The sequence below is a fragment of the Lissotriton vulgaris genome, chromosome 7 (assembly GCF_964263255.1).
Source record: "Lissotriton vulgaris chromosome 7, aLisVul1.2, whole genome shotgun sequence".
Classification (NCBI taxonomy): Eukaryota; Metazoa; Chordata; class Amphibia; order Caudata; family Salamandridae; genus Lissotriton; species Lissotriton vulgaris.
Genome location: NC_141695.1, coordinates 865,122,199 through 865,142,144, shown reverse-complemented (window position 1 = coordinate 865,142,144; position 19,946 = coordinate 865,122,199). Strand labels below are relative to the sequence as shown.

Here is a 19,946-nt window from a genome sequence, read left to right as displayed (position 1 = left end):
GAGAGAGTAGGCCCAAGGTTAGCCTATGGCGGGTAGGGGGCCTTTGGTTGGTGGCTGCTAGCAGGCAGGCCTCACAGCTGTGGGAGCAAAGCTCCTGATCACTTACTCAGGGCAGGTGTGGAAGTCGAACAGGGTAGTTGGTGCAACCTCAGCGGCACTAGGGCAGCCGTGTGCAGTGGGCTTTTGGGCTGTCAGGCGTCCAATGGATTTCAATGGGAAAGCTGCGAGACGAACAAAGGCTGCAAACTCGGGGACAGTGTTTCTTCTGGTGCGACCACCACTTCGAGAGGTAAGTTGGGAAGCTGTTGGTTGGGTAGAAACCCGGGAGTTGGGCACAGGGGGTCATGGGGTGCCGGGTACAGGGGTATTTTTAGGCGTTGGGAAATCTTACGCTCTGCTGGTCGCAGTTGGAGGGGTCCCTGGTGTTTAGGCTGCAGGCGCCGTCAGGAGCGTTGAGGTGAGTCCTTGGGTGCTGGATTCTTGGTCACAGTCGCCGGGAGGACGTCCTCGTGGTCTTTGTCCACTTTAGCTCGGGCCACGCTCGGCGGGTGCAGAGTGGGCAGGATCCGCAGTTCCAGGCCGGAGCTTGGGGTTGCAGATGTTTGAGCTGAGCCACTGCTCATGGGAGTCCCAGTCTTTAGTTGAGCAAGGCAGTCGGGTCCTCCGGGGTTTTTGAGGTTGCTGACCACTGGATACGCCGGGGTTTAGCAGGAGCAGGTTCGAAGGTCGACAGGCCTGTAGGGCTGGTGCAAAGTCAGTTGCTGGCATCCTCTTGTTAGCAGCTGCACGGCTGGTGTTCTTTCTTCTTGTTGTTCTTGTCGTTTCGGAATCGGGATCTGAGGAAGAAAGGTTCAGGCTGCCCCTAAATACTAAATTTAGGGGCGTTACAGGTAGGTAAATGTCATGGACCAATGGGCCCCTTCCCTGGTGTGAGTATACCCCCTATTCTGCCACTCGCCAGTGGGAGGGGGCAGGAGCCTGTCCCTGGTTGGCTGGGTCCCCCCATCCTCTAGATGGCGGGGACTCGAAGTTGTGCTTCACCTCGCCTCCCCCACCGTAGGGGTGGAATTCAGAGGTGTGCACACCTCTCTTCCTCACTTGTTTTTCCCACTGGTTCTCCTGCCCAAAGTGGGGGGTAGAACCAGTGGGGACCAGTTGCTGAGTACAGCAAGAGGTCTGGAGAGGCTCACAAAGGCTTGTATGCCTTTGAATCTTCTCCTTCGTGAACCCTGCCCATCCAGGGAGAGGAGCAAGCTCTCAACCCAGGGGTCCAGAAACATGTCTGGTGATGGCAGACTAGGGAGCTACTCAGTCAGGTCACTATGAGTTGGTCGAGTTTTGGGGGGCATCTCTAAGATGCCCTCTGTCGTGCATTTTACATTAAATCCCACAGTGGCATCAGTGTGGGTTTAATGTGCTGAGAAGTTTGATACCAAACTTCCCAGTCTTCAGTGCAGCCATTATGGTGCTGTGGAGTTCGTAATGACAAACTCCCAGCACCATATACTCTTAATGGCAGCACTGCACTTACAGTGCTCAGGAATGTACCTGGACACTGAAGGAGTACAGGGCTCATGCACCTGTACCCTCACCACTGGCATAGGGCACCCAGCTAGAAGGGTGACTGATTTATGCCAGAGCAGTGTTTTGTGGGCATGGCACACAGGGATGTGTGCCATGTCGACTCTTTATTTTGTTTTGCGCCAAGACACGCAGCCTGCCAAGGCAGTGTGGGAGTATCAGGGTACAGGACCTCTAAGGGTGGCACAATAAGTGCTGCTGCCCTTAGAGGTCTTTCCTGATCAGTTTCCTGGGTTCCTGTGGTACCATTTACCAGGGCCTGACCTGTGGACAGAGATGCCAATTGGGTTCATTTTTGGGGGAAGAACACAGGCCCTGTGAACCTGATTGGCAGGGACCCAGGGCACACCAAGGAAAAGTGCATCAGTAGTCTGGCAAAAAGTGTGTGGGGGGGGTTACTGCAACAAAAACCCACTTTCCTACACAAGCGCTCCCGCCCAAAGGCCAGGAGACACTGCTAATGCTGGGAGAGTCTTCCTAGTCTTTCAGGCGAGGAAGAGATGGGGAAGTGGTTTGAAAGTTGCAGGGCCTACTATGCCTTACATCCTTCTGTTTAGGTCAGTTCCTTTCGGGAGCTGGCCTACCTCATCAGTTTCAGGACCTAATTCCCAAAGCTCCTCTCTTTGTTCTTCAGTGTCTTCACCCAGATTATTTATTTTGGGTTCAGAGGTGCCTACCTCTGCAAATTGCACTAACTGCAGGTTGAGCCCCCCCATGTTTCTTGGATGAGGACTGGCATTGGACCAGTACCTCCCTTTGGCTCAGATCAACCTATAAGTGGTCATTCCCCAGGAGACAATCAAGGGGGAGGTCTTTACTGACTACCACCTTTATCCATCTAAGGGACCCAGCTATTGCTAGAGGAACCACAGCCATAGGCCTAACAGTGAGACCCCCTGGGACAGCTGTTACTCTTCTTGTTTCCCCAGGGACATATTGGTGTGGGAGTACCAACCTGTCATGCACCACAGTGTGACTGGCACAGGTGTCTCTCAGGGCAGAGGCTCGGATTCCATTCACCAGTAGGTGATGTAAGTGTCTACTCCCCTCTGGGATCTCCAGCTTATCTCTTGGGCCCATTTTCCAGTTGAAGGCTAGGAGGACTTCCTCATCTGAGGACCCTTCCTCCAGAGCTACACTGGCAACCCCTGGAGCTACACTAGTCACCCCTGGAGCGGTACTAGGGATTTTGTTTTTAGGACAGCTAGGGTCCTTGGTGTGGTGTCCTGACTTCTGACAGTTGTGATACCATATTTTGTTGGGATCCCAATTCTTACCTTGGTACCCTGGTTCAGTTTGTGAGGTGTATTTGGGCCCACCCTCCTGGACAGGTTTTTGGGGGGCTACCTATAACTCCTTACTTTTATTTTTAAGAGGTTCACTATCTTTCTTTTGGGGAGGCTTTGTAACCCCTTTCTTTTGGTCACCCCCAGTGGACGTCTGAGTTACCCTTGTTTTGACCCAGAGGTCTGCCTTCTTTCCCAACTCTTGGGGAGAAAGTGGATCTAGGTCTACCAGATGCTGATGCAACTTCTCATCGATGCAGTTACTTACTATGTGTTCCTTCATAAACAGGTTGTAAATTCCATTAAGGTCATGCACATTGTTTCCAGTTAACCAGCCACCTAGTTTCTTTACTGAGTAGTCTACAAAACCAATCCAGGATTCTGTACTTCTCAGTGGTGTGTCCAAATCCCTCAATCAGAGTTCTATTCATGAGATCATAGGACCCTGCATCTGGCCCAGAGAGGATCAAAAGCCTGTCTCTGCAGGCACCAGAGAACAGTTCCTACAGGAGTGCCCCCCAGAAAGTCTCTTTGCCCTTCTGGCTTCACAAGCAGTCTCAAAAGCTGTGAACCACTTGGTGATATCATCACCCTCCTCATATTTAGGGACAATCCCTTTGGGGATTTTAGGATCATAAAATTCCTCTCTATCCTTATTATTTTGATTGCTACCACCATTGATGGGTGCTAACCCCATCTCTTCTTTTCCTAGAGCTAGGAGTCTGGACTCGAGTTCTAATCTTTTGGCCAGCCTTGCTAAACAGGCAAAATTAGTAACAATTCTGAATTTCCTATTTATGTAATGTATTATAGGTCAAATTAATAATTGCAGTAAGTATAGTGATTAGTTTAATGGCACTTAATATTATGATTTGGTCACTCCATACCTGGCAATTTACAAATGTTGAAGCCACAGTGTGAGGCGGGGGCAGGGCTAATTGTATTTTATTTTGTTTGCTTTTGATACATGCACAAGTGCCACCATTGCCTCATGTAACGTAACATTTGTTCTTGTGTTTTGAGTATTTGCCATTTAGTGCAGTATAATACCTCTACTTGAACTTTGTACGCTTTTGTTACATACACACGTCACTTTTTCCTCCTGTAACGTATCGGTTGCTACCTCTTGTATTTTGTTTGCTTGATAAATGCACAATTGTCACTATTGCCTTATGTAACGTAACGTTTGCTTTTGTAACATATGCTGACTTCTAATTGTTCCTCATCTATCACTACTGATCCTATTGTGAAGCACTCCGACACCTTCGGGTAAAGTCTGTGCTATATAAAAACGCATTAAATAAATAAGTATTCATGTTAATCACAGCTCGTGAGGGGCTATGATTAACATGAATACTTAAACTAACCATTGCCTTAGACGTAATGCCCTATCCCGCCTGTAGGTGCTGCTTTGCGGCAGCACAATTAACTGTAATAGGCCACGCTGTGTTAAAGGTGCGCCGTAGTGCAGATCTGGTCTCCAGCAATACGGGCCTGATGTAAATAACATTGATAAAGGAAAGGCTGCATGCCTAAGAAGTGGTAGCTTCATCGAGCAGTAAGGCAGTATCATAGGACAGTGTAAAGCATTTTATGTACACACTCAGTCAGCAAATGGCGTCACACGCTTGAGCTGAACTCTAGGCCAATTGTTTGTATAAAAAATATACCGTTGGTTTATTTTAGAACCACAGGTTTACATAAAATACTTCCTCAAAATAAGAGGCTGTGGTTGAATACTTTCAATGAACAAAATAGACTTTGAATGCAATAAGGTACAGGGGTTGCAACAGGCAACACAATACTTTGTATATCCATAACATTGAGCTAAATGGGATTTTTAAGTAAACTGTAATAGAATTACTTTACAAACGTTTTTCTTACTCAGGGCTGGTTCCTGGATTCAGCCCTGGTGCATTTCCTGTAAACAGCTGAAAGAAATCGTTTTTGTTAAACAGGCGATTTTTAAGAAATAATAATAATAATAATAATAGGACATTTGTAAAGCGCATGGCTGCACAAAACTGTGTATCCCCGCGCTTACTGCTAACACAAAACTTTCAGAGGGGAGGAGCCAGAAATGAGATCATAACATGGAATTATTGCGGGAAGAGGTGAGTTTTCAATTTAGCTCTGAATAGAGTTTCTGAGGGTTCCATCCGTAGATGTACTGGGAGGGCATTCCAATGTTTCACTGCTAGGTAGCGAAAGGATCTACCCCCCATTTTCGCTCTGGAGATGCGGGGAAGTTTGAATTGCGTCATACCAGATGATCTTAAGTCTCTGATCGGGCGATGGATGGTTAAGAGACTTCTGAGGTAGGTAGGTCCTTTATTGTGGGCAATCCGATGGGCGTAGCAGAGGCTTTTGAATCTGATTCTTTCCCTAACGGGAAGCTAGTGTAATTTGGAAAGAGCAGCTTTGGAAGAAGTTCTTTTAGGGAGACCCAGCACCATGCGAGCGGCAGCATTTTAAATGCATTGTAGCTGGTGTAAATGATTCTGGTTAAGGCCTAAAAGGAGCACGTTTCCGTAATCTAAGTGGGGTGTTATGAGAGCGTGTACAATGGTTTTTCTGGCTCCCATGGGGATTAGGTCTATAATTTTCCGCAGGGTTTTTAACGTGCCAAAACACTTGCCTGTTATTTTGCTGACTTGGGATTTGCCCGAAAGGTCCGAGTCAATCATGACCCCTAAGTTTTTGACCTATTCTACAGGGCGGGGGAGTTCACCTAGGGCCGTAGGCCACCATGCCTGGGACCATATCGATGTTTTGTTCCCTACCAACAACACTTCTGTCTTGTCTCCATTTAAGCGGAGGCAATTGTTGTCCATCCAAGTGGCTACAGCAGCCATGCAGCTAGAGAAATTGGTGGCATATTTCTCGCTGTCTGGGGTAAGTTTGAACATTAATTGGGTGTCGTCGGCATAACTGACAATGCCCACCCCAAAATTCTCTTCAACGTGAGCCAGGGGTTCCATATAGATGTTGAATAAGGTAGGGCTCAAACTGGAGCCCTGTGGAACCCCATGGCTAATGCTACGAGAAGATGATTTAAAGGGTGGGCAGTGCAGCTGAAACGATCTTTTGGTGAGAAAGGATTCGAGCCAGGCTAGTGCATGGTCTTTCACTCCTATATCCGAGAGCCGAGACAGCAGCGTTGAGTGAAGCACAGTATCAAATGCTGCGCTTAGGTCTAGCATGACCAGCGCTGCTGTCTCTCCCTCGTCCACCATCCTACGGATACATTCTGTGGAGTACAGAACAGCTGATTCTGTGGAATAGCCAGGTCTAAAACCCGATTGAGAGGGGTGGAGTATAGTTTCCTTTTCTAGAAATGCCATAAGCTGTTTATTAACTATTTTTTCTATTATTTTGGCACATTGCGGCAGGAGAGAGATAGGCCTGAGGTTTTGGAACTGAGTGATAGGGATATTGGGTTTCTTTTTTAATGATATGACTTGCGCTGTTTTCCAAGCCTCCGGTACATTACATTCTTGAAAGGATAGAGTTATCATGTTTCTTATGTGATCTATAAGAACGTTTTCCATGATGTCCTTACTTGTTACCAGTGGGCACACATCACTAGGAGAACCTGAATGAATACCATTAATGATATTGATAAGATCTTTTTTGTCAGGTGTAGTGAATTTGGTAAGTGTGGAATTTTGAGTAGGGGAGGCTTTAGTCGCTGCCTCCTTTCCTAATTTAGTGAGTTTGGGGAAGGTAGCATGAATTTTCTCGACTTTTTCGACGAAGAAATCTGCTATTTGTTCACATATATCGTTGGAATATGTGTCTTGCGTGTCTAAGCATGTGGTATCTGTTAGTTCTTTATAGATACGGGACAGTTCCTTCGTAGGGTTGTCTGCCTCCTCAATTCTGGTTTTAAAATACACTTTTTTCCTCTCTTACCATTTTCTGGTATTTATTTAGTTCAGATCTATATATTTCCTTAAGTTAAATAGTTGTATGTTGCAAAAATCGACACTTTGAAGAATTTCTGGTAAAAACCAGGCAATGTTATCCTATGGAGGGAAATCAAGTTATCGGAATATCACAGCTGTAATATCTTTTTTCTGGTCAGAGCTGGGCACCTAAGTCCAGCACTGGGGTCTCTCCTGGGAACAGATGAGTAATTTTGGTTCCGTTGTGAAGAATAGCGCTGGTTGATGAATCTTCGCAAATTTCTCAAAGAAGATGGCCCGCTCCTCTCCTTCCCTGAAATTTTGGGGGGGATTCGTCAAGCGGGGGCCGAGATAAAAGGGGGGTCCCAAAACGTGTTTTCCCCATGTTAATTTCCATAGGACCTTTAGACACGGCTACAGCTTGAACCGCTGAACGGAATTACAGCAAACTTGTCAAAATGGTAGAGTCTGGTACGCAGATCACGCTTTTGGTTAAATAGTGTAAATCCCTCCAGTGGTTCCTGAGAAAATTAAGAGAAAAAAATTATATATCTGTAAGCGCGCACCGTGCGCGCACCCCGCGATTTTTCTTTAGGAGGGGGGCTTGGGGGGCTTCTCTCTTTTATTTTAATCTGTTTATTTTAATTTCGAGGGTGCCCACCCCTCGTTTTACCCCAGAGATCACCGCTGTGGCCCGAGCCGCCTCAAGATGGCCACCGCCTGGTTGTGGGCGGGGCCGGGAGGGTGTGGTTTCCGCTTTCCCCTGCCTGGGGAAAGCCTTCGATGTGCCCGCCCGGTCTCCCGTGCCGAGGGGGAGACTGGGTAATGCTGCAGAGTTCGTGCACTTAATTAGCACTTCTGATTAGAGGTGGTGTTTCCTCCTCCTAATTCATTAACCCAACGCCTCGTCAGGACTGTGCTGTCTGTTGGATGCTGGGGGGTGGAGCACATGGGGGTGTCGACGTGGGCTCTCTCCAAAGGTGTTATGTGGCAAGGCGAAGCCATTCGCCGCATGTATTTATCTTACACACGGATCTGGAGCCATGCTTGTTCCCAGCTGTCTTCTCTGAAGAGAACCCCAATAGAGGGTGTCTCCCCCACCTCCAGTCCAGGAACTTTTGGGGGCGGACATTTGTGCGTTGTTTTGCCTGCCGGTCTGTTTAGTGCACAGCGTCCATGTGCACGACACTCATAGCGCTAGCGGGGCGAGAGAGGCGCTTCGCAGCTCCAATGAAAGAACTGACGGCTCCTGACATGATGTCAAATGGCGGGAGGGGGTGTTTATTTACCACAGCATCTCGGAGTGCGAACATAGCCTGCAGGTACAAACCTGTTGCAAGTAACATCACGCTTTCAGCACACTACATGAGCAGCAACAGAACACATGCATGAATTATATTCATGAAATATAGTACAGCCAGGGATGGGTTATTTCTGCATTGTTTCACTCCTTCAATAAATAGGGGCATACAGACAATTTAGGGCCTGACAGAATACCCAGGGTTGTGTCAAGTTCTGGGCTTGAACAAGTTCCCTGTTAGTTTCAGGATACCTTCATATTGGCTGCGGCGCGAAAATGCGTGACTCAGAGGCTACCCTCTGGCTTGGAAGGAGTGAAATGAATTCATGTTATGTAAACCTTGGCATATCGAAACGAAATGTATACGTACATATATAAATAGACGTGCGCCTTTGTAAAAAAGCATCAGGAGCACGCCCTTCTTTTGTTAAATCAGAATATTGTCACAACCTTTTATGTAATGTCAAAGGGGCGTCCTAGAGGGCAGATATTTCCACACGCGTGCCTTTGTGCTAAGCAAGACCCATCGGTCAGAATATAATAACTAGCTTGAAGTCGTGTGCCAATTAAGGTGTGAAATGTCGCTTTTTTATATTACACCTAAACGCACAATGATTGATCACTGGAGAAGGCAGCTTAGGGGAAAGGAGTAACTCATGTGGATCGCCCTGCTGCAGGGAGTATCACTGCAGCATCGCCTTCATCCAGGTGAGCTTCCGAGGCGAGTGGCAATCATTTCGTGTCCCTTTTCCAAGGTCATTCGTACCAGTGAGGAAGGTTGAAACAGGCCTTTCAGTTACTGCCTTTTTAAAACCCACCATGCGTAAAAGTGTATAGTTAGGCGACTGTTGTAGCTGATTCGCCCACGATCACACAGTTTGGTTAAGTGGGCAAGGTCACGAACTGGGTGACTAAATGTACACGATGATCAGCATCCACAGCACGAACTAAGCCTCCTCTACGCTCAGCATCCTCTACCCCCCTCAGCCCCTCCCAAAGTCGCCTGCAATTCATTTGCCAAGAATGGCAGCTTTTAGTTTAGGGATGAACGTTCCAGCGCTGTCACTCAATGAGGGGGATATTCAGCATCCACGCTGGGGACTGAGCGTCCTCCAGATCTTCACAATCGCCTGCAGGTATTCATAACGGAGGTGCCCGTATATTTAGTGGATCGGCCAAGATCACAATGTTTAGTGGAGTACTAAAGGCCCCCGGCGGGGTCAATCCCTGTAGAGGGCGTCTAGCATTCACACTACGAACAAAACATTCTCTAGAACCACTCCCAAATGTCTGCAGGTATTAGAAAGCATAGGTATGTATGTTAACAGTGATTCGCCCAGGATCACACAATTGCGCGAATAGGGACACACTCACCGTAGAGGACGTTCAGCATGGAGGGCGGCATGACCAGGAAGCCCAGCAGCATGTCCGCCAGGGACATCAGGAAGTAGTTGGTGGCGTTCTGGAGCTTCTTCTCCAAGAGCACGGCCTTGATCACCAGGATGTTGCCGGCAATGGTCAGCACGATGACCAGCGCCGTCAGCAGGGCCAGCCAGTTCTTGTCGGGAGCGGGCGGCCTGCCCTCGGAGGTCAGGTTGCTGAAGTTCCGGGACCCCGCCGTCCAGTTGAGCAGCTCGGCCGCCGTGCCCTCGCTGGCGCCCGCCTCCTTCTCGTTGAGCCCCCAGCCGTCCTGGCGCAGCTGGATGAGCGAACTCATGCTCAGGTTGCCAAAGTTTTCCGTGCACACTATGTCCATGGCTAAGCCCGAGCTCTGCGAGGAGATGACGTGAAAAAACATCAAGGTTTTGCTATCCTCCAACATTTGGGTTCAGTGCCCCCCGGACCGGTACCAGGCAGGCATCGGGAAGGGCGTCAGTCCAGAAGCTCCCTATTGCGCGGATACCATTGTTCCATCAAAAGCCACGTGCACATAAAATGGGGGCACACGAGCACCCCATAGCCCTACTGTGGTTCCCCAGTCGCTTTAACGACCAAGGGTGGCGACTTTCATCCAGTTTGCAAAATACACGAGAAACACAATCACGAGAAACACAATCGTGAACTTGCGCGTCTAAAATTGCGCGTTAAAATTCGGTGGTACCCACGCGTCCTCCTCACCCACAACTAATAGCAACAACGCAAGTCCAAATACGGGGCGGCTTTGCGCGCCGGGCGCCCTGCTCCTCCCGACTCTGTCCCTCACGTTTCTGTGAAAAGCTGAGGAAAGCCTCCACCCAGTGTGTTTCTTCCATGGTGGCAGGCGAAGAGCTTCCTCTGCTCACACGGGAGGCTGGGGTTGCCACATAGTTTACCTATTTCGTAGTCTGTCGACATCCCCCTCACCCCACTGCGCATATTTTGGGAATTGGTAACCTGTTACCCAGGAGTGGCCGGTGCAGATTACCAATTCCCAAAATATATTTGGTACATGCTACAACCTTTTTTAGCTTTCGCAAATGGGCCGATTTTCAATTTGCGACCGCTAAAAATGGTTGTATATCCGGCCCCAGGTAAATAAATATCTGGCAGTTGACATGTGTTTTTTCTGGTTCAGACTTTTTCAAGGCTTGACATCAATTCTGTTTCTTCCTAAAATAATGGATGAAAATGTGTGGTTGGTTCCCATAGCATTTATTTGTGGAGTGGTGTGGTGTGGCTCACTGGTTAGAGGCAGCAGACCCGGAAGCAGAAGTCAGCCCGGGACCAGGGTTCAATTCCTGACGTGGCAGGGTCGTGGACCAAGGTCAGCGGACTCGATAATTCTCGCCTCGGTGCCTACTCTAACCGGGGGTCCCACTCGGCAACTCTGGGCATTAGCTTGCCTAATCTCCACAACGGCCCCATCAACGCCGGGGATGCCTGGCTCCACCTTGGGGACTCCCAGTAGGGACCATCCCACAGGGAAAGCCAGGACGGGTTCCCCAGCGGTATACAGTGCCAGGACGCCGGCTGGCAACAGTGCGCTTTACAAGTAATACATTACATTACATTACATTACATTATGTATTAGGAATAGAAATAGGTAGAGGGAATCAACATGTAGGCCCCAAAAATAGGCACTATAATTGTCAACAGTCATAGTGCATCTGGAAGTAAGTGTAGCCGATCCAGTATTAGCTCGCGACCAAGGCCATGATAAGCTTGTGTACTTCAACCGACTTCTGACGTGTGCTTCTAGCCTAAGCTTGCATTAAGAATGGAGACTCTTTATTTTTCTTGTCATATGCCCTAATTACAACTGATGAAGTCAGATCTCTATACAAACACGAATTTGCACCGGTTTTAGAATTATGAGTTGTGTGATAATTATCACACATTCACAGATTTCCACTGCTTGGTTCAGACAGACGCAACCTAAAAAAAGGCAAAACATGCTAAATTTGTTTTGTGAAAGGTTTACTCTTCATGCAATACCTTGTTTATAAGTTTAAAACTCGGAATAAAAGGTGTTTACCACACCCTAAGGTAAAGCTGAGCTGGTCTGATAAATACCCGCCCTATTCTGCACAAGTTGGCATTAAGGCCATGGAGCTCAATTATGAGTGCTTTGTAATAGCATAACTAAAATACCCTGGGGTTACTACTTTGTCAGATGTAATATATTACCTACTGGCGGTAGCCAGTAGGTATATATAGTTAGGACCTAGTTTCCATAGGAAATGCGCAACATTCTATTGGAAATAACTTTGGCGCTGTGTGAGGGTGGGCGTACTGCGGGCCGGAAAAGCAGGCGAGGAGGCCGTATATAGTGAGCTATATTGTAGTTTTATTTTACAAGAAGGCAGATGGAATGTCACAGAACATGAAAGACAAGGGGGGTCCGTATCCGCTCTCTGCTCCGGGTCTTGGGTGTAGTCCTGGGTCTTCGGAAACTTCACCGACAGCTCCGATGTAGGGGAGGTCCACGGAGGGCGGTAAGAGAGGAGAAACAAAAGGACCGTTAGTCTTATCCTTGGCTTTCAAGGCTATATACCAAACACCGTCACCCGGGAAGTGATAAAAGGGGGGGGAAGAAGAGATATCGTGAGGAAAGGAGGGCACGGGAAGGCAGGAACGGAGGGGGGGGTTGATAGAAAGGGTGTCGGGAGGGGAGGTGTGAGGAAGAAGTAAACGGTCGTCACTGAAACAGTGCGGGTGCTGTATATTGATATTTACAGTGCAGGGGTCGTGATTGCTAAAGAGAAGGGTTATTTACAGGGCTTTACAGGAACTCCTAGTGAGTGGGGTTTAGGGAAGGCTTAAGACACTCACCCGGTCCGCCGTAACTCTCCAAGTGAGTTACGGCCGCTCTTCAGCCACCTCCTGTGGGCTCCACCACTCTTCGGTCCACTCCTCGTCGTCACCCGTCTGTTCTCCTTCTCCAGCGCCAGTCTGAGCCTCCTGCCACGATACTCCGACCCTGTGCTCTTCACGCGTCCTGGTTTTATCCTGTGTTGACTCCGCCCCGAGGGCGGGACTTCCGGGGTCGGAGGGATATGGTTCCTCTGTGCACGTTGTTCTGGTTGGCCCCTGAGGAAGAGAGAGGGGCGGGGACGCGTTGGTTATGGCTGGCCCGCCGATTCCTGTGTGTCTCATGGTGTCTGGCTTGCTCATTCGAAATCCCGGTGGAAAGGACGGAGGTAGGTGCGGGGGAGGGCGGCCTCCGTTGAGGGGCGGCGGGGACGCCGTCTCACATACCCCTCCCCTAGCTGTCCTTCTTGTACGGGCTGGGCTTTGAGGGTAACGGGAAAGGAAGTCGGCGTTGCCCTGGTCACTCCCCTTTCGATGTAGTGTTTTGAAGTGAAAGGGCTGAAGGGAGAGAAACCAGCGGAGGACCCGGTCGTTTTGGCCTTTGTTCCGAGCCATCCACTCCAAGGGAGCATGGTCAGTGTAAAGGATGAAGTCTCTGCCCTCCAAGTAATATCGCAGATTGTCGATGGCCCATTTTATGGCCAGGGCTTCTTTTTCCACCACTGCGTAATGTTTTTCTCGCGGAAACAATTTGCGACTCACGTAGAGGATGGGTCGTTCGTTCCCTAGGGCGTCCTTCTGGGACAGGACCGCCCCCAAACCATGCTCGGAGGCATCTGTTTGCAGTATAAAGGGCAAGGAGTAGTCCGGGGGTACCAACACAGGGCTGGAGGTCAAGGCACCTTTCAGGTCCGTGAATGCGTGCCAGGCTTCGGGAGAGGGATTCCGTAGCATCTCATCTGAGCGGTTAGTTTTCTTCAGGAGATCCGTCAAAGCAGCGGCTCTCTGAGAGAAATTAGGCACGAACCGCCGATAATACCCTAGAAGGCCTAAGAATGCCCGGAGGTCTTTTTTTGTTTGGGGAAAGGACAGGGACTGGATAGCTACAGTTTTACTTTCCTGTGGTCTTATCAAACCCTCCCCTAGTAGATATCCCAGGTATTTGACCGTTCTGGCCTCCAGAGTGGTTTTGGCAGGGTTTATGGCGAAACCAAAGTAGCCTAGGGAAGAGACAACATCACAGAGATGCTTCACATGTTGGGGCCAACTATCGCTGAATATGACGATATCGTCCAGATAGGCGCCCGCGTATTGTGCATGGGGCCTCAGGACACGATTCATAGCTCGCTGAAACGTGGTGGGTGCGCCATGAAGACCAAAGGGCATGACCAGGAATTGGTATAACCCCTCCGGGGTGGAGAAGGCGGTCTTTTTTTTGTCTTGTTCCCGGAGGGGTATCTGCCAATATCCCTTGCAAAGATCTAGGGTTGAAATATACTTTGCTTTCCCTATCCTTTCAATCATTTCATCCACCCGAGGCAAGGGATAGGTGTCAAAGGTGGACACTTTATTAACCTCCCGAAAATCTATGCAGAAGCGGACCGACCCATCGGGTTTTGGGACAAGGACGATAGGGGAGTTCCAGTCACTATCTGAAGGCTCTATTATACCCATCCTTAGCATGTCGTCTATCTCCTGCTTTATCACTGCCCGACGGGCCTCGGGGACTCTATAGGGTCTTAATCGGACTATTTTTCCAGGTTCGGTTTCGATGGTATGTTCCGTGACACTGGTTCGACCAGGAGAGGAAGAGAAGACCCCATTAAGAGGCCCTAGGGCTTGGCGCAGTTCTTGGGCTTGTAGAGGAGGCAGTTCAGGGTCAACACACGGGTCAAACGGAAAGGCCAGGGGATTGTTGGCTCCTAACAACACCGGACGGGGACCCTCCCACTTTTTAAGCAGATTCACGTGGAATATCTGGGTGGTACCACGTATGGCGTCTAATTCCACCTCATATGTAACTGGCGTCACCTGCCGGAGAATGGTGTACGGCCCTTGCCACCTCCCCAAGAGCTTCTGGTCGGAGGAGGGCATCATGAGTAAGACCAGATCGTTGTCAGCAAATACCCGGGGACGAGTGCCCTTGTCGTATTGCTTTTTCTGGCTGGTTTGGGCACTCTCAAGATTCTGTCGGACTATGTTCCGGATCATGGCTAGGTGAGTTTTTAGGTTTTCCATATACTCCGGGAGCGGCCGTGTTCGATCCGGCTCTGCTTCCCAGGCCTCTTGGGCCATGTCTAGGAGGGTACGAGGGGGACGCCCATACAGGAGCTCATAAGGGGAGTAGCCGGTGCTGCTCTGCTTCTTACAGCGTATGGCGAACAGGGCTAAGGGCAGAATGTCTTCCCATCTTTTGGCTTCTAAGCCCAAGAGTTTTTTCAGGGTCTGTTTTATGGTAGCATTGTAACGCTCTACCAAACCATCCGTTTGCGGATGGTATGCCGAGGTACGGATCTGCTTTATTCCCAGCTCAGCACAGACCCGTTTCATAAGAGATGAAACAAAGGGGGTACCCTGATCAGTCAGGATTTCCCGGGGAAACCCAACTCGAGAGAACAGGGTGATCAGGGCTTTCGCTATAGTCTGGGTGGTAGGCTGACGTAGGGGAATGGCTTCTGGGAAGCGGGTGGCATAGTCAACTATCACCAAAGCATAGCGACACCCGCTGCGGTAGGGTAGGAGGGGCCCTATGATATCCATACCTATCCTGCTGAAGGGGACATCAATGAGAGGAAGGGGTTGTAATGGTACTCTCGGGGGTCTGTGACGACTGTTTTTCTGACAGACCACACATTCGCGACAGTAGGTTTTAATCATCTGATATACTCCCGGCCAATAGAACTTATCTAAGACTGCTTGACTGGTCTTCTCATCCCCGAAATGGCCTCCTAAAAGATGGCTATGAGCAAGGAAGAGGACTTTGTCTTGGAAGGGACCGGGAATGAGCAACTGTGCGGTCTGTTGGGTCCCCCCTCCCCGATACAGCAACCCATTTCTCTTAAAAAAATATGGACCTACTTGTAAGGGGTCTTCGTGGTCAAGGGCCCTTCCCCAAGCTTCCTGTAAGAGCGGGTCCTCCTGTTGGGCCGCCCTGAACTCTCTATCGGTCTGCCATGGGTGTTCCTCTGTTAACACGGGGTATGCACTGACGTACTCCTTCTTCTCCTTTCTCTTCTGGCTCTTAGGTTTATGTGGTTTGGGCGGTCTATCCGGAGGGGTTTGTCCCGGATAAGGAGCGTCCTTCCACCACTGGGTCAGGGACTCTGACGTATCATGAAGAAGCGTAGGTAATCCCGGATAATCACTACCAAGAATAGCCTGCTCAGGTAGTGCGGGGACAAGACCTACGGTTAGGTTTGTTCCGGGGTCCCTCTTATGCTGTACTTGTACTTGAGTGGTAGGGTACCTCTTGGTGTCCCCGTGTACACATTGGATAGCTACTACTCCCGTAGGGTCATGGACGGGTTGAGCCAGATCTTGTGGTCTTATTACGCTCTGGCGACACCCGGAGTCAGCAAGGGCCATGAGTCGCTGTCCGTTCACAGTCACCGGACAGTGAAACGGCGGGGGAGTGGACCCGGGAGGGTTGCACAGGTAGTTCCTGACAAAGCCAATGTCCATGGGTTCCTCCTTCTGGGGACACATCTGGGCGATGTGACCGAACCCACCACAGGAGTAACACTGGGGTCCAGGGTTGGGGGGCCGGAACAGGACCGGTGGACCCAAAAGGGGAGATGGTTCCGTTCTTCTCATCGGTTGGGGCCGAGGAGGACGTGTGGTCATAGGGTTCGCATTCCTGGTTGGGTGTTCCTCTTTTCCCCGCTGGAGCTCGTGTGCCCTGCTGTAGGCGGAGGCTATCTCTATAGCAGTTTCGAGAGTGAGCCTGGAGTGTTGCCTCACCCAGCGCTGGGTGGCCGGGTGCAAGGAGTTCAGAAACTGCTCCAAATAAATTTTCTCTAGGATATTGTCTTTGGTAGACGTCTCGGGTCGAAGCCATCTGTTGGCGAGATCTTTGATTCGAAAGGAGAGGGCCCTAGGGTTTTCCTGCGGCCTCTCCTTGGCTTGTCGCAGTTTAACTCTATAGGTGTCGTCATCAATGCCAAGGCGTTCAAGGATACAACGTTTGATGTCCGCATAAGGGGTGGTGCCTTGTATGTTGGCCTGCTGGTAGGCCGCCTGCAAATCGCCGGTCAAAAGGGGACCCAGGTATTGACCCCAACGATCCACAGGCCAGTTGGCGGCTTGGGCTAGCCTTTCAAAATTGGTGAAGAAGTAGTCCGGGTCCTCTCCCGGGACGTACTTCTGCAGGACAACCGACGGGAATGAGGAGACTGGTCTTGGTTGTCCCAGGGCAGTTGTCAGCTTTTCCATGGTTTGTTCATGGGTCGCCCCCTGGCCCTTTAGGACATCGTGGAGCTGTCCCCTATCGTTTTCAGCGGTCTTTAGGAATTGTTCCATAAGCTTGCCAAGTTGCTCCTGGGATTCCGCCATCTGCTTAACCACGGCCTCCATGCTTCCAGCTGATCCCACTTCTGACACCAGATGTGAGGGTGGGCGTACTGCGGGCCGGAAAAGCAGGCGAGGAGGCCGTATATAGTGAGCTATATTGTAGTTTTATTTTACAAGAAGGCAGATGGAATGTCACAGAACATGAAAGACAAGGGGGGTCCGTATCCGCTCTCTGCTCCGGGTCTTGGGTGTAGTCCTGGGTCTTCGGAAACTTCACCGACAGCTCCGATGTAGGGGAGGTCCACGGAGGGCGGTAAGAGAGGAGAAACAAAAGGACCGTTAGTCTTATCCTTGGCTTTCAAGGCTATATACCGAACACCGTCACCCGGGAAGTGATAAAAGGGGGGGAAGAAGAGATATCGTGAGGAAAGGAGGGCACGGGAAGGCAGGAACGGAGGGGGGGGGTTGATAGAAAGGGTGTCGGGAGGGGAGGTGTGAGGAAGAAGTAAACGGTCGTCACTGAAACAGTGCGGGTGCTGTATATTGATATTTACAGTGCAGGGGTCGTGATTGCTAAAGAGAAGGGTTATTTACAGGGCTTTACAGGAACTCCTAGTGAGTGGGGTTTAGGGAAGGCTTAAGACACTCACCCGGTCCGCCGTAACTCTCCAAGTGAGTTACGGCCGCTCTTCAGCCACCTCCTGTGGGCTCCACCACTCTTCGGTCCACTCCTCGTCGTCACCCGTCTGTTCTCCTTCTCCAGCGCCAGTCTGAGCCTCCTGCCACGATACTCCGACCCTGTGCTCTTCACGCGTCCTGGTTTTATCCTGTGTTGACTCCGCCCCGAGGGCGGGACTTCCGGGGTCGGAGGGATATGGTTCCTCTGTGCACGTTGTTCTGGTTGGCCCCTGAGGAAGAGAGAGGGGCGGGGACGCGTTGGTTATGGCTGGCCCGCCGATTCCTGTGTGTCTCATGGTGTCTGGCTTGCTCATTCGAAATACCGGTGGAAAGGACGGAGGTAGGTGCGGGGGAGGGCGGCCTCCGTTGAGGGGCGGCGGGGACGCCGTCTCACACGCTGGTTGATGAATCTTCGCAAATTTCTCAAAGAAGATGGCCCGCTCCGCTGGCACAATCAGGGGGCAGAAGCAAGAAATACGGCACAATCATGGGGCAGAAGGCAAGAAATACAGCACAATCTGAGAGCATCTTGCTCCGGTCCAAAAATCGGATCCTTATGGCTGCTCAGGTGGTCCCACAAGGATATTAACATATTTAAACGTTATCCGGTAATAGAATTAGCATTCTAAAAACCTTGCAAATTCACTGAAAAACCATAGGTTTCAGGCCTTATATAGTTAGGAATTAGCATTTAAAAAACCTTTGAAATTCACTGAAAAAACCATAGGTTTCAGGCCTTATATAGTTAGGAATTAGCATTTAAAAAACCTTTGAAATTCACTGAAAAAATCATAGGTTTCAGGCGTTATATAGTTAGGAATTAACATATAAAAAACCATTGAAATTGCTCCTATATAGTTAGTTGTACTAACTATATATCGCGCACCCGTAATCCACTGCTGATGATGTCACATATTACATCATTCATGACAAGGTCAGTGACATCACTGATGACATCTCAAATGACATCACTGATGACATCATCCACGTGACAATCACATACACCTTTTCATACACTAGTAAAATATTTCATCACTCTTTGTAAAATACAGAGTATGATATTTGAATCCATTGTTACAGCAATACAAGTATCTAAAAACCCACTCAGTGATTCATAAATGTATAAACACATCTAATCACTTACCTGTAGATTCACTCTTACATGCTGTCAATGAACAATAGAACACTATCAAAAATACTTATACACCTAAATCGACATTACACACCAGCACACATCCTATTCACATATGAAGTCATCCTACTCACTTATGCAAACAATGGATCATACTTACATATTTACTTAGCTACACACTTATACAAACACAACTTCATCTATTCATTTAGATAGTAAGTCATACTTAGTGAATTATAAAATCATTATTACAAGTATAAAGTTATCCATACAGTCACTCACACAATCATTGAGTCTTATGTATACTTATTTATATACAACAACTGACACATACACTGCCTTTTATTTTTCTAGTTTGTTGGACATGTATCATTGAGAAATATATTTGCTCATCACCACACCCATAAAGATATTCACTCACCCAAACAACTGTTAGAACATGTAGTTTTAACTTCATATATCTAGTGAATCAACTATTCACACATCTTTGGGCAGTCACACACCCCACACCGAACCACACACTCATTCACTCTCCCATACAAATACTCAGTTAACTAATCAATAACTAATACAGACTTTCACATAGCTAGTAACCAACTGGAGTACCCGTTTACACAACAACTGACAAAGAGATACAGATATTCAAACAGTTTAGTCACTATCCACTATGTTTAGTAAGACACTATAAATTGGTCAAGTAAACAGTCAATTACACTGCTACTAAATCCTCCATCCAAATATTTATTTTAATATATCCACTCATTCTTCAATGCAAATTGCTATATATAATGAATATTTAAATAACAAAGCAAACCACATTCACTGGATGATGTCAAGTCAAATTAACTTTATTCGATTTGATTAAAATCATGCAAAGGACATAAAAACAATATTATATACAATTAAAATAGGATTAAACAATTTCTTTGCAATCGAGTTCATTTGACATGGTATTACAATAAAAACAATTTTAAAATCACTAAAAACGGGTTATACACACTAATTTGACAAGTTCATACGTCTTCTTGATCTGGCCGCTGCTACTAGAAAATTTGCCATGGATGATGTCATCAGTGATGTCATTTGAGATGTCATCAGTGATGTCACTGACCTTGTCATGAATGATGTAATATGTGACATCATCAGTAGTGGATTATGAAATATAGTTAGTACAACTAACTATATAGAAGCAATTACAATGGTTTTTTAAATGCTAATTCCTAACTATATAAGGCCTGAAACCTATGGTTTTTTAAGTGAATTTGCAAGGTTTTTAAAATGCTAATTCCTAACTATATAAGGCCTGAAACCTATGGTTTTTT

General features: G+C 48.4%; 1 protein-coding gene across 1 annotated transcript in view; it reads left to right on the top strand.

Annotated features, from left to right (window-relative positions):
- Positions 1-19,946, top strand: part of GALNT10 (polypeptide N-acetylgalactosaminyltransferase 10) — a 952,883-nt gene that overhangs the window by 317,009 nt on the left and 615,928 nt on the right. The gene's annotated exons all lie outside the window — the stretch shown is intronic.